General features: G+C 36.3%; 1 protein-coding gene across 3 annotated transcripts in view; it reads right to left on the reverse strand.

Moving 5' to 3' along the window:
- The window catches only part of LOC145673400 (uncharacterized), a 537,699-nt gene that overhangs the window by 184,841 nt on the left and 337,137 nt on the right, over positions 1-15,721 (reverse strand). The gene's annotated exons all lie outside the window — the stretch shown is intronic.

Raw genomic sequence — 15,721 nt, forward strand, 5'->3', positions numbered from 1 at the left:
TGAGATCGCAAGATATGTTGATCCATCAGCAATACCCTCAGCCAACTACAGAGGGATCTACGTGAGCAGACGTCACTAGAGTATGTTCAGAGTACTAGAACTTAACCACCACACTAGAACTTAAACTTCGCAGACGTTCAAGAACCACAAATCTGCTAGCATTATCCACCCCGATGAGAATATACTTATACCCACTGGAATTAGGCAATGCACCTACGATGTCATACATCCAGTGCGAGTTAATTCTTCTACTGAAGTTGGAAACCAAATGTCCCATTTTCTTCTCGTTAGACTCTTTCACCTTCTGACATACATCACAGGTACTGACAAACTTCTTTACGTCTTCTTTCAAACCGTCCCACGTGAATTTCTTCATTAGCTTTCCCAATGTCCAAAAACACTAGCATGACCATCAATTAGAGCATCTTCGTGATAATACTCAATAAGTAATCTTCTCAAATTCTTAGGTACTACAATTTTATAAGGATTGATAGACGAATTCGTTCTCTTCAACAAAATATTTTTGTTCAGGATATACCCATTAACATCTTGGCCATTCTCCAATTTTTTGATATCTTCCACATCTGGATCTTCTCTTTGCAGTTTGTCAATGGGTTCCTTCACTAACGGCAATTTCCAAAGATGCGCCAATTTCATACTCTTCTTAAATGCTGCCAAACCAACTGGGCCGTCTAAAACACTAAATTCAAAGGGATCGTACATTCACGTTAAAAAGTCGGCGATGATGTTCTCCCCTGATTTTATATGCCGGATTTTGAAGTTGAATTGGCAAAGCGTCTGCACGAAAGGGCCATATTTCAAAAGTCTTTTGCTATTGTTAATGATCCAAGATAACGCTTTATTGTCGGTCAACACATCAAATTCGTTAACAAGGTAGTGCCTATAGCGAGATATAGTTTTTACAAAACTAATAAATTCAATCTCATAGATGCTGCGGTGTTTATCCGCCTCTGACAATTTTTTGCTATAGAAACATACCGGTTGGAGGTCACCGTTCGCATTTCTCTGAGACACGCATCCTGCTATACTCTTTCCACTTCCGTCGACATGGACTACAAAGCGCTTATTCAGATCCGGAGTTTTCAAAACAACATTCTCAATCAAAATACATATTAACTTCTCCAGGATCTGTTGATGTTCAGGTGTCCAGATAAACTTAAACTTTGGAGATTTTAGAGCACTAAGGGGAGCCATCAGCTCTTGTAACTCTGAAGCAAACTTAAAATAGTAACTGAACACTCCTAAGATTTTTAATAATCCACGCCTATTACGAGGAGGTGGAATATTCCTTATAGCAGAAACTCTACTCGGATCTATCTCCAACTGGTCTTCTATTATATACCCCAGATAATTTATTCTTTTATAGAACATAAAACATTTGTCAGGTGAAACCGTAATATTAAATTCCTTGAACCTTTGCAGAACTTTTTCTACCATTTGCATATGTTCTTCTACAATATTACTGGCTACCAGAACATCATGAAAATAAACCTTGACGCCCTCATCAGTCAGATCACCCAACACTTTCTCCATAGCCCTCGATAAAATATTACTTCCCGTTTTTATACAACGGGTACTCGAGTGCACTGATAGCACCCTTTAGAAATAACGAGTGGAGTGATGTCTCAAGACGAATTATCGAGGTACATTTTATTGTAGGCCCGCTTTAAATCGAATTTGCTGTACAATTTCTTATCTGCGTAGGCCCGTCAAACACGCCTCTAAATTTGGGGAAGGATATACATCATTAACAATTAAATTATTGGTTTTGATGTAATTACCAACTATACGATACGCATTGTTCTTGTTCTTGACAATAAAACAGCTACTACCATAGTTGGAATGGTCAACCTCTTCCAGTATCCCTTCTCTGGCCAAATCATCAATTTGTTCATAAAAATATCTTTTCCTTGTTTTTGGGAACTGGAAAAGTCGTATCTTTAAATGGTCTATTCTCTTTTAAATAGAGTCTACCAACAAACCCTTTGATGCATCCAACCCTCTCTGAAATTACATCTGAATACTTGGCTTTCATCGAGTCGATAAAAGCGGTAACCTCAGGGGGTTTCGTACTTCCATGAGTCCTGACCCAAACAGTGATCTTTCACCTATGTGTTACTGTGGTTAAACACCTGTGTGTTATTCTGAGCCACCTTCGTTGATCCCAAACAATGGTCAAGAGGCTGGAACTTTTTGTTACGTTGAATCAATTTATGAAAGTTCTCGGATTGTTCAAAGTCCACATCTGATGCTTCTGTCTGCTGCTATGCAGATTAGACGAAATATTCTTATATACTTTATGATCCATCTTGTCACTCACATTTGAAGCACTAGCATCACATGATCTTTCAAAACCACTATCTTGTTTCGAAGATCCGGTGACTTTATTCTTCTTTCTATCTTTTCTTCTTCGACGACATTCACGCCTTTTCTTACTGCAGCACTTCTCGGATTGTCCAGTGTTCGAACGGTCTTTAACCGATGAATCCAACTTGTGAACATTAGCAACGTTATCCAAAGGCAGGACACTATCGGATGAAGGATTACCATCTGAAACAGATTCTGAAGTTCTTTGAATATCACGAGTTTCGGTATTCAAAACCCACTTCGATGATTCATTATCTACGAAGGTTCGCTGGCTAAGGGACATTCCTTTCGCACCAACTTCATTAGCTGAGTGCGAATCTTCAAAACCACAAGATCTCCCAGTAGAATTCGTAGGCATCACATGTCCTGCAGATAAAGATCCGTGAAAGGATATTTCCCTTGCACCACAAGGTCTTTCACTCGAAAAACGATTCTGGGAGTAACTATCTGATGTTCCAGAAACCCAACAATTCGGATAGTCTTTGATGAACTCCTCGTACACTTGCATCCCATTCGATAGAGTACTATGGACATTGTTCTGTTCGGAATTAATCGAACCCAAACTTTCACAACAACGTGAACGAGAACTGGATATACCAATTACACCATCAGTAATTCCAAATTCTTCAGCTTGAACTGTAGTATCTCTAACCGCAGGTCTGAAGTTCGGTATGTTAACACCTATTGGTCCCCTCCCACATGACATTCCACTAGAACCAAATTGTCCAGTCGAACTCCTTGACGAAGTATTAGGAGGATTTCCTGATGTTCCTGAAGTTGAATTACCAAGTGGTGAAAATTGGTCCACGGACATTTCATTCACACCACGTAATCCACTGGTCGATGATTCAGAACGATAAGCATCCGCAATGCATGACAACGTATCTTCAATAGGACTTCCTAAGTCTACTTCGGAATCAATCATCGCTCGGAGTTCTCCTACTTGGATATCATCTGAAACGCGAATCTCCAACATCCTCGATTCAACATCCGACAAATCCAGATTGCATTGGATTTCCGCATCATGTAAACCGTAGTTGAAAATATCTTCATAAATGAAGATTGAAACCATCTTATTATCATTGGTTTCAACTTGACTCCATTTCCGATGATCCTTGCTATCATTCGAACTCAACTGGCCATTACGAGATACTGACTTAAATCCCTTGGGATGAAAAACGGGTTGACGAACCGTCCTCTTAAAGTTCAAAGATATTCTGCATTTACAATTGCGAAGTACCAAAACATTCTTGGAATAATCAATAACGGAATATGTAGAACGCAAAAACGGAGTTCCGAGTAAGCACTTGCAAGGTAACTGGTCAACAACCTTGAACCCAACTCTTTCGAAGTGACCCGAAAGATTCAAAGTCAAAACAATTTTCTTGTTCGTAGTAAAATGCAAACCAGAAGGTGCATTCACTAGCTTTTCTTGAGTTATAGTAATCTTCTTCTCGAATCCGCAAGCACGAACTAAGTCTATTCGAACGATGTTAAAACTCGAACCACCATCAATGTATATGTCCGTCACCTGGTTGTTAATTCTCCCCACAATGAAAGAAGCAACAGTATTGTCCATCTCCGAAGGAATTTGCGTTTGAGCTGCTCTCACTTCGCGTCTACGCTCAGATATTGAAAAAGGACCCTTGGAATTCCGAAAATCCCCAGAGTTTCCCATAACTCTACTCGATTTATTTTCATTAAGGGTTGTTCTGTTTTTACGCTGATATGTAGCTGCAAAGATTCATTAACCATTGATTTACGCTGATATGTTTCTTTAGACTGATAACTAGATACCAATGTATTCATTTTCTTTTTATTATAACCCATTTTCATATTATAATCTAATTGATCTCGGAAATACAACACATGTCTATCGGCAATGTCTAATAACTCCAAACGAGTTGCTGGTATATAGTTGTTCAACATTCTATACCTTTGATTTGGGTTTATACCACAAATAATAATATTTACTAATTCTGATTCTGGACCTGAGAAACCTAATACATTCGTAGCCGTAATAACCGATCTTACATAATCATTTATTTGCTCAGATAATCTTTGACTTCTGTAAATGTGATCCGAAATAAATGAATCTCGACTAATAGGAGTAACGAAACTATTCAACAATTTCTCTCTTAAGTTCTGCCAACTTATGTTATTATTGATAGCAAATAATATTTCCCTCAATAATGCTCCGGTACATTTGGCAACAATAACAGTTAATATCATACCAAGGGAATAACTTGTCTCTAAGAGAGTTTCTTCGATCTTTAGTAACAATTCAAAAACTAGATTACTATTACTCCCATAGGTTACAGCTATATTCGTGAATCTCAATTCAAGAGATTCACTGTTTCCTTTAACGCATATTTAATCATCATATCATGTTGAATATTATTTAAGTCCGGTTGGTTACTACCGCCCAAAGTACCAGGTTCTAAGTTATGTCTCTCCATACCATTACTCATAGGCTGAAAGACAGGAGAACTCATAGGAGCTTTAGGAGTCGTATTTCGTATATGCGATCGTCTTCGATAACAATCTCGAAGATTTAAATATCATTTAGTACCATTACCTTGATTATTACCAACGGCATTATCACTCGATGAATTTCGATTTACAAAACCCATTTGCATGGGTTGGCTCATCAAACTTCGCAAGCAACCTGTCTCATATTTCTCCGTGGTTCTTGCAAACTAGAAGCATTAGCTAGTCTACTAAAACCATGGCTAATTGAACGTGAGCTCTCATTATCTCTCCCCAAACTCCTATTGTTTTCTAAAGAAGCTCGCCTAGCATTTAGACTTCCATCCATGGTTGGGGTAAGAGACATACTTAATTGCCAAAAATCTGAATGCATGTCCGTTTCACAACAGCCCGTTCTATCACGTGTTACCAATTCCGAATACCTTCAGGTATATCAATACTAATATATTCCGATCGATGATTCATCGTACATATTCAAAAATAATAACAATTCAAACTTTGGAATAATAACACAAGAAATATATAACAGGTTATAATAAATAAACTTAATACTAAACTATCTACGGACACTACACAAACCAGGAGAACCAGAATGGACTAAACTGAGCAAACAACATTTAACTTCAAATTCCTTAAATAGTTGTTTTTTTATAAACTCCAATCGATGGCAGCCTCACAAACATTTCAAACAATTTGCAATTATTATTAATATTTATCAACACGAACAATCAAATTAATTGCTTGTAAGAAATAACAATGATATTAACAACTTTTTTCCAAAAATTTCGGAACTGAACTGATATATTGGTATGGAACTTTCTTTTTATATATAAAAAAGATTTGGAACTGATCGTTCAGCAAATTTGTAGCGTACCCATCCGCCGTCAAAGCCAGAGTAATTACCAAGAGGCCAACATACATGGATAATGAGACCGCAAGATATGTTGATCTATCAGCAACACCTTCAGCAAACTACAGAGGGATCTACGTGAGCGGACGTCACTAGACTATGTTCAGAGTAGGATTCAGACAGTGAAAGATAATTCAGCATTTATCTAATAATCAAATAAAAACCACACAAATAATCAAATATACTTATATCAAAGAAATGAGAACAAACACAATTCAGCTTAACAAATTTTATTAACAATATATTTACAAATGATATCTGATCTATCAGATATCTGATGGCAACAATGTATTCTCCGTCGATAAATATGTAATACGTGGTAGCTTCAATCTGAAATTAAATACTTCAAAATTTAGTGAAAAGGCAATAATCATTAATGTGTTCAAATCTCGAAATTTTTCGAAAAATACCTAAAATTTTCAGTATTTAGTTATACTTAATATACTAACAAGGAGAGAGATCAATTCTTTGTAACGCCTCTGTATTTGAAGCGATAATAGCAATTCATAAACTAGTAATTCGAAAGAGTCAAATTCTGGGGGGGAACTGAATTCTAAATGCAATTCAATTACGCAAAGCAAAAATTTAAATATTAAATTTTAAAGTGAAGAATAACCTTAATTGGATTTCAATAGACAACACTATAGCAGTGTCTCACCCCTTACGTCTAATGCATCCAAAGATCGTACTAAAATCTTCAATATTATTCCAAAATTCCTAATATTCAATAATTAATATTCAATATATGAAATCAAGTTAAAGTTATAGTAAATCTACGAATATATTAATATATATATATATATATATATATATATATATATATATATATATATATATATGAAAAATGAATAATAATAATGGCTCTCAGCCAAAATATTAAATGCTGAATTATCACGCGGTTAGATCACTACAGAAGAATCGGAAACGTATTAGACCTCAACGAGCTATAATGGAAACGAATGCACAACCCACGAACAAACAACACACACCAAGGACAACCAACTAATAATTAAATAATTTAACACACCTCACGTCTTTTTCAATTCTATAGTTACCTCCTCATATGCTTGTCCTGGGACTGCATGTCGACTTTACCAAGTTCAAAAGGGAAACGAGAATAATTGGTTATTGCTGTGCTGTCAAATTAAGTTGTATCGAAGTTCGGACAAACCTTAGTCAATTCGTACAGATAGGAAAAAACTCAGCTTTCCAGTCAGCATGCAACTACTGCACCTCGCAACTCTCCCTTGCTACAGTTGCGACTGAATTCTCAAAAATTTCTGTAATTTAGCTCAATGAAGGTATAACCAGGATTGATATTTCTCTCTTTACCAGTTCGAACTATATTCTGCCTAGTGACATCCCACATTCGCATTCCATTTTTTGACTAAATAGCAACTTCATGAAAATAATGAAAAGGAACCTTTACAAGGTGGTTGGAACAAGCCTTTTTGGAACAAACCAAGAATTAGACACCGTACGCACTTACGTTTTCTACATTCCCATTCCACCATTTAGCAAAATTCCCAAAGTAGCACATAAAAACGAGTACTATGTGATTTGGTATTCAACCACCAACACTTCGGACTGCTAACACTGTCTGAAGTGGGATATTTCTGCCAGTTCAAGCACGTGTTTCCGTCGTTCTCATTCCACCAAAAAGAGAACTGAAATTTAGCAATTTCAGTAAGGCTTTTCCTTAAATAGTGATACTCAACGATCGTGCCAAACTTAGGCGAATGTGTCTTAAACGACTTTTCTTGTGTGAGAAACACGGCAGAAAAACGAGAGTCATAAAAATGAAATCTAACATAAAGAGTGACAAATGGAAAGAAACTCCACTCACTCCAAAATACAATTGGGCTCAATCTGCAATGCACTATTACCTTCACCAAGAAATAACATCATTCTTTCACAGCACTTCTTTTAGAAAAATTTTACAAACAAATGTACAGCGACAACTTCTTATTCTCATTTCTATTATTCTTCCACACAGTAACGAAACTTCAAAAAACTTTGGAATGAAACAAAATTGAATCCGACGTCCCATTAAGTAAAGTACTCTTTCGACTATACAACACGCGAACAAGACATAGTGTTTCTTCTCCGAACAACAACTCCAACACATCCCCCCACACCTAACACTCAAAGATCAGTTCGCTGTCACGAAGGACGAGCGAACCCACGAAACCAACCTAGCTACCATCGCGTCAGGTGAGACACGCCTAACAAGTAATCGGCCTTGAGGCAATACAACAGAATTCCTCCCCTCTCTCCTTAACTACAAAACTGGGCTGATCGAAACATCTTACATTCTTTTACTCTTTCGTTTTTCTTCTTTTTTAAAAGGACAATGACAAAGTAAGGAAACTGATACAAATTACAAACATTCTCTTTGATGAAGAGAGTATCCTTTACATTAACAATAGATTATTTTACTTTCTTTTTCTTCATTTTGTCCTCTCTTTATATCCTTAGTAACGAGATCGTTACAAAGTGAACGATATGGAGCTTCCAAATTTTTCATGATACATATTGATTTCCTGTACTTTGATGCCGAATGCTTAAATCGAAATTTTTCCCAAAATTTAAGGGGTGGGCCAAGGTACCTCTCCCAAAAATTTAAAGAAGTGCACCAATGTACCCATGTTTTGTGATACGGAATGAACACGTAGACATGATCATATAAGCATATAAGGTAATAGGACCTTACCTAAGGGGATAAAATGGATCAAAACCAAACACGTGGTTACACGTAAATTTGGCAATTTTTTAACCCATGAAAGGGAACGAGGTGGACCATCCAAATTTATCATGATACATATTGAGGTCCTGTGCTATAATAACGAATGCTTAAATCAAAAATTTTCCAAAATTTGAGGGGCGGGCCAAGGTACGTACCTCTCCCAAAAATTGAAAGGGGTGCACCAATGTACCTATGTCTTATGATAGGGAATGAACACCATGTAACCATATACCATATAACCATATAAGGTAATACGACCTCATCCAAGGAGATAAATTAGGTCGAAAACCAAACACGTGGTACAACGTATTGCTTACGTTTATATTTTGGGTAATTTTGTACCCTATAAGGGAACGAGGTGGACCACACAAATTTATAGTGATCCATATTAGGGTCCTATACTGTAATATCAAATGTTTAAATTGAGCAATTTCCAAAATTAAAGGGGTGGGCCAAGGCACCCCTCCCAAAGTTTTAAAGGGATGCACAAATGTACCTATGTCGTATGATAGTGAATGGACCCCTATACATGACCATGTAACTATATAAAGGTAATAGAACCTCATCCAAGGGGATAAATTAGGTCAAAAACGAAACACGTGATACAACGTATTGCTTACGTTTATATTTTGGCAATTTTGTACCCCTAAAAGGGAACGAGGTGGACCATCCAAATTTATCATAATACATATTAGGATCCAGTACTATGATACCAGATATTTAAATTGGCAATTTCCAAAATATAGGTGGTGGGCCAAGGTACCCCTCCCAAATTTTTAAAGGAGTGCATCTATATACACATATGTTATGAAAGCTAATGGACCCCTGTATACGCCCATATAACTATATAGGGTAATGAGACCTCATCAAAGGGGATAAATTAGGTCAAAACCCTCCGAAATTCGAATTTTTGGCAATTTTTACCCATGAAAGGGAACGACATAGACACCCAATACTACTAGAGGTACATACTATGGTCCTAGACTACCATACCAAATTTTTAGATATGGCAATTTCCAAAATTAAAGGGGGGTGGTCCTATGTACCCCTGCCAAAATTTAGAGTGGTAGTCCTAGGTACCCCAGGTCATTGACCCCGGCCCAAGGTCATTGACCTTTGACCTATGACGTCACAAAGTTTTTTGCTGACTCAGTTGCATATAACGGGACCCCTACTACTCATATCAATCAGAAAATGCTTGAAAGTAGCTGAAAATATCAAATCTATCACAACTGCTGGAAATAACTTTGTAAAAGATTGCCTCCATTGAGAGACCCTCTCCAATTCTCCTCCTTCCAACATCTTTTTCTTTCTGGAGGAGAGAAGATCTTGCTGGTCACACTGAATATGCGTTGAAATTGAAACAGAAACATTTGAAGTTTCAGCCGGTCCAGGATTCGAACCCGGATCCAACCAATAGAAGTTAAATGCGCTAGTAACTCACCTACAGCGTCATTTAAAATTCCACCCAAACTAATAGCTAGTTAAAGTCCTTTCATGGAAAAATATAAACAAGATTCTCAAATATAACAAAAACAAACAAATATAAACAAAAAATATAAATAAGAAAACGTAAGCAACTTGCTTCAATATCTTAATAACTTACTCGAGATTTCCTTGTTTAACTCAAAAACAAGTTATATAGACGTTGCTCAATGAGGAAAATAACACGAAATGTTCTTCAAGTTGAACCTAGGCCATGGGCAGAGTCGTAACTTTTCTGGGTGCAACTACCTTCCCAGAGAAGGTCCTCGACGTTCGAGGGGGCCCACTTTGATACAACATTTTCTTGCTCCATATACGTTACGAATATGAAATTAGAAATGTAGCATCAAATAGAGTCGCTACATTATATAAACAAAACAGCACACAAAAGGCAAATAGAACAAAAATGAGTCGTGGACACATTTCAGTAATATTTATTCGTATGGCTTTGAGATTTATCATTATTGTCCCCTTAATAATTTTATCATGTGTGGATTGGGTGGAGGGAGTAACTAACAGAACCGCAGACCTTGCCGTGCAGGAGGGCTCACCGGCTTCGGAAGCCCATAAAGTTAAGAGAAAGTTGGAGAGACCAGGCCCAATAATTAGAAAAACAACTTTTTCTAGGGGGCCCAAATGAGCTTATTAATGCTTGCCCCACGGAAAAGAATCTAAGTTACGGCGCTGGTCATCGGTTGCAGGGATGGTCCCGATTTACATTACATTTCGTCTTTACCTTAACTTCTAATTTCTACAGAAGAAAAGACGACAGAAATTATTTTCATATTCTTTGAATTGTATCGACACGTGTAGAAATAGACAGTTCTATGTTTGTGTTCCATAACTACTAGTTTATTTTCTTATATTAATATGAGAATTTTGTGGCAAATAGAACCTTCGGTATTAGCCGAGTGATTCCGGGCGTTCGACTTCTGATCATGAGGCACAATCCACTAAGGGTTCGAATTCCTCTGAAGAGCAAGGTCCGAATTTTAATTGTCCAGAGTATTTCTGTGTTCGTGTTCCTATAGTGTTTGGAATACGTCGAAAGGACATGAGGTGCCAGTAGCGAACAATACTCCGGTTGGGGCGATTTGTTAAAAAAAATTGTGAAAGCAGGAAACTCCTATTGTAGCTACTTGGGTTCAAATCCCGTCGTGATAATTAGTAATTTTTCTGAATAGGAAGATAATGTTTATGTAATTCTCGTTGTGATTATGCCATTCCTTTATTATTATTATTATTATTATTATTATTATTATTATTATTATTATTATTATTATTATTATTATTATTATTATTACCACAGAGGGAAAGAAAAAGTAACAGTCGAAGGTATTCATAGGAACAGAAAAGATATAGAGTATGTCAGATGTTTCTTAGGTTTACAAAAGAACACAACAATATTATTATGTTTATGGAATTACAGATAGAATTATCATTTTATGACAACAAAAAATGGAATGTAAAGATTTGTTAGCTGATAACAGTAATGCATTTTATTTCGCCCTTCTTCTAAGTAGAAAGGAGAGGTGACATCTTAAATAGGATCATTCTCGTGACTAGCGATCCCTATTGTAAGTTCGATCACTATTTGCAATTTGTGCACAGCTAGGAGCAATTAATTGGAACTCATTTTTGGCCCATACTACAGCACTAAGGACGTGTTTAGCCCTTATTTGTTCATCAATTCTTGTTCAAACACTTGTTTATTTTCTCTGGGTCTAAGAGTTGAGACAACTTGCCAGACATTTACGAAAATTGATACGGATGACGTACTTTTCTGTTGTTTGTATTTCACCTGTTAATGAAGTTGTCTCAACTCTTAGACTCAGAGAAAATGAATATTTTTCATGTTGGTATACATCAGAAGTATCAGTTTTGTAGATTATAAAAATTTACTGAGTTGCCACAGTCGGAACCGAACTCGCGTCCCCAACATTATGAAACTGACGCTTAAGCCATTACTCTAACACATCACTGTTCTGGGAGAAGGAAAATGGAGGTGCAATGAGTTCAGTAATTACACACTTTTGCGATTCCAGTGTAATGATGCTGAAACTTTCTGATTTCAGTCATGGTAAAATAGTAAAGTATTATGCAGAAAGAGTAGTCCAGAGAAGTCAACTTTAAATTGGCAAGTCATATGTACGGAGGCGCTGCCGTATGGTCTCGCCTCGGGCCCTGATTTTTCATGGCACGCCATTGCACAGATACTTATAATGATTGGAATCTGGTGTTTCAGGGCACTGGATTATTTTTTTAAGTTTATTAATTTAACGAACCTTCCTCAGTAGCTTGTTTCCTATTTTTACGCGTTTACAAGTTGGGTTGCATCTGTCTAGGCGTTCTCACAACTGCAAATTACCTGGACCTCAGTAATGGAATAAAAACACTTTGGGGGGAGATACTTTTGTGGCTGGGTGTACAAATAACGACATAACAAAACTGCTGTTACAATTTGCTGTTCTGTTTGGGTCCGTAGTAAGTAACTTACAGAAGCTGTTCCCATACAGACATGTAATGTTTATACCCGAACGCCAGTTACTAAATGTAAGAGTGTAGAGAATGAAACCCCAGTTGGTGCATCGTCATTCCCACAACCAAAGTCTTTGCGTGTTACCCGTAGCAAGGTAAAAAAAATTAACGCCATTCCACCAGGAGCGGACCAAGACAAAATTTTCACCCTGGCAAACTGACTCTTTGGTGTCCCTAGTCCTAGCCTTTATTTTACATTTTATTAGAGTTATTTTAATATTTTAAACCCATTTTTCAAAAAGAAAATTTAATACTCAAATACATCATATTTATTACTTAAAAATATACATAAAGTATCAATTACATTGTGTTTATTATTATTATTATTATTATTATTATTATTATTATTATTATTATTATTATTATTATTATTATTATTATTATTATTATTATTATTATTTATGTACCGATATGTATAAACAGCAAGAATATCGAACAGCATTTATTGACTACTACTTACGGTGAGATAGTTACTGGTATATTGTCAATTGTTTTGCTATAGAGAAAAGTGGCACTTAAGGTTTAATCTCAAATTACGCAGACTTTTTGAGATGAAAACGATTAAGGAATCAGGTACATATAATCACATCCTTTAACTTTAAACATATGTATAAGCTATTGTGTCAACTGCATTACATTATGAAAAAATAAGTGAGTGAGGCAAATGCGCGAGTGAGTGAGGCACCACCCCCCGTAGGGTAATAGCGCAGAGATAATTTTCTACTACTAAATAACCCAATGTAACAGAAACCATACTGTGTTTATGTATTTAATAATCTACTACGTAAACTTGAAATACTGAAAACAGAGACAATAAACTTGAAATACTATACTTGAAATGAAATACTTGAAGTAAAACTTGAAATAGGGTCTACTGCAAGCATTAACACAAATTATTGTGAAGTCTACTTGCACAATGCTTCTTCTGTAAAGGTTTTGGGTTTAGTTTTCTTTAAGTACTTTCTCGTCATCTGCGAAAAGAAGAGGGGAAGAAAATTTTGAGTATATTTTATCAACTGAAGAACAATGAGGGTGGAAACTTCGCGCTATTGCAATATATTGCGCCCCATTATCCCATATGTACCTTCACACATACACACACACACACACACACAAATAATAATTGAAAAGAGATAATGTTAATATTGTCGTGTAGTTGTTTTATATTTTACAAGAACATAGTATCCTACTTACCTTAGCAACACAATTTCCTTCTTCAAAACACGTCCAATACACAAAGTTTTAATGTCTCTGCTCAAATTATAAACAATTTCCTACTTTGTCTTACAACATGTACTGTGCAGTTATTATGGCGCGCACAGTCAACTGTTACATGTTGTATTGTTTCACTCCTTCTTTGCAATCTGTCACTTGCCATTACAAATATCACGCTCTGCGATATCATAGAAAAACTTTGATGCGCGGTATTACCCTCCTGCACGGTATTCGCCCACTTTTCTCTATCAATAACATCAGGAGTCATTCCACCATATATCCTACTACTAGGACCATATATCCGTCCATTCTAATTTCATGAAATACCAATAAATACATTCCATATATGTTGAACGTGTTCTACGCACAGCAATATAGATAACTCTTTTTATGTAGGTCCTAGTAGCTGAAGTCCATAGCAATCATACAACATATCTCATGAATTTGTACAAAAGCTGAACACTCTTACATGACTAAAGCTTAATAACAGGTGTTATCAAGTATTAGGAATCCTCTAACTTTCGTAAGTTTGATAAGTAAGTAAGCCACATCAAAGCTAATTTAGGGGACTCTATGCGAAAGCGTCCATACCTTCTTCCATAAAAGCAGTACCTTAAAATTTAGAATAATTTACATCAATTGTTTGAATGATTTGGCAAGAACTGTACATAGCGAAACAATAACATCTCCTAGACCTACTTTCAGCGAAGGCCGACAGTTTGGCACGGCGGTGTCGTTTCTAAGAAATCAAAAGTAAGTGCTGTATATATTGTTCATCTTCCACTACCACTTTAAAAGAGTAACATATATAAAGTCCAATAACATTCATTGCATGAGAAAAGTTCACAAAGAACATGGCTCGTTATAAACAATATCAACTTCTCTTCACTCTTTCTTCTACATGCTATGTTTCTATTTGTCGTTACAGCTCCTATGAAACTTTTTTTTCTTGGTGGAATGGAAAAAGATGATGTAATTATCGCTACTTTACAAGAATATAAACAAAAAGTCACTAGAAAACACGTTATAAAATTTACTTTTAGAGGCTCGTTTTGAGGCTTCTGACTGTGGCGCCCCGGGCAACTGCCCGGATTGCCCAGCCCTGGTGCGCCTCTGCATTTCACCGCCATTCGGCATACGTTGCTGAAATGAAATTAACCCAGTATATTTGTAATTGTTTTAACGACCACTTATCCCTCAGAAAAAAGAAAATAAATTTCTGTTTGTTCGAAGGGCGCCTTCAGCTTCACTGAAATCAGATGCAGTGGAATACTGAGTTCTGAGTAATTGGCTATTACGTAAAGTTTAAATGAAACGTTAATCTTTCCAACTAAGGTTCTTTTACTATTGCTCCCTAACGGCTTCAGTAGTCAACTTGAAAATTTAAAACAACTTATATTCAAGCACTCACTTTTTATTACCCCCTTGCAGGAGACGAATTTTCTGCAAACATAGTCTATAGATGAACAAGCCGGCCAAAGTACTCGGGAACCCTATTGTGCAAAGGCACATAACTCGCTGTCCAGAAGGATGGGTAATATTTCGTACATACATTTTAAGTAACTCGAAATCGGCAAATGTTGCGATAAAGGTAGGTCTTAATTTTCAAAAAGAAATATATCAGAGATATACATTATGATCAATAGTAACATTTAAATCCAAAACCCTGTGAAGCCTTTATGGTTCAAAAATATGTTTGTATCGCTGAAAATTAGAAATTAGATCATTAGAATCTAGAGTAAAATGCTTTGTTTGGATTGATGTATCGAGGTTATTGTTTTTAATTTAAGAAAGAAACGAATGGTAAATGAAAACAAATAGAAATATATAGCTTGGTTGAAAGGAGAACTAAACGGGGAAAGACAAAGCATGGCTGATAAACTGTTCTGTTACACAAATTCAAATGGCCTAGACTCGAACAGATGGCATTTGCAAAAAATGCAGAGACG

This window comes from Thermobia domestica, chromosome 16 (genome assembly GCF_964235325.1).
Source record: "Thermobia domestica chromosome 16, izTheDome1.hap1.1, whole genome shotgun sequence".
In the NCBI taxonomy this organism is placed as follows: Eukaryota; Metazoa; Arthropoda; class Insecta; order Zygentoma; family Lepismatidae; genus Thermobia; species Thermobia domestica.